We start from the raw sequence: 754 nt of genomic DNA, 5'->3' as shown, positions 1-754 counted from the left end.
GAACCTGGGAGGTGGAGGCTGCAGTGAGCCGAGATTGTGCCTCTGCACACCAGCTTGGGCCACAGAGCAAGACTCCGTCTCAAAATAAATAAATGAATAAATAAATAAATAGGCAGAGATATGAGCTGTTATATATGTTATTCAGTTGGAAGTGGAAAAGAATATTTTGGAATAAAATGATGTTTGTTAACACTCCCGTGTGGCACAGAATCTCATACCCACCCTCCCGTCAGAACCCTTGGTAAAACCCACTGGAAAGGATAGAAAAAGTACTTTTGGAAGAGAAGCCTACGTGCTTCCTCCAGACAGGAGGCCGAGCTGAGGGCACCAAGAGGGCACGGCCCAGGCGCCAGCAGTTCCTGCTGACCCGGACCTCCCCGTGCAGGCCTCAGTCCCTGCTGTGGCTCCTGAGAGGAGGCCCTCCCCCTCCGCAAGTAGGTCACAGCCCCTACCCTCCCCAACACCCCAGACTCAGGGCTGTGCCCACACTGCACAGCTTCAGGACACCCGGCTCCAGGTGCCTCTTTTTGGTTCCGTTCTCTCTGTCTGGGCTCCTTCTACAAACTGAGAGGGACAAACTAAGACCAACTACAAACTGAGTTTATTTTCTTTTTTTTTTTGGAGCTGTAGTCTTGCTCTGTCGCCAGACTGGAGTGCAATGGCGCAATCTCGGCTCACTGCAACCTGTGCCTCCTGGATTCAAACGATTCTCCCTCCTTAGCCTCCCAAGTAGCTCCCATTACAGGGGCCCACC

The sequence above is a fragment of the Mandrillus leucophaeus genome, unplaced genomic scaffold (genome assembly GCF_000951045.1).
Source record: "Mandrillus leucophaeus isolate KB7577 unplaced genomic scaffold, Mleu.le_1.0 Scaffold78, whole genome shotgun sequence".
Classification (NCBI taxonomy): domain Eukaryota; kingdom Metazoa; phylum Chordata; class Mammalia; order Primates; family Cercopithecidae; genus Mandrillus; species Mandrillus leucophaeus.
The sequence above is the reverse complement of the archived record's forward strand: the minus strand, read 5'-3'. Positions refer to the sequence as shown.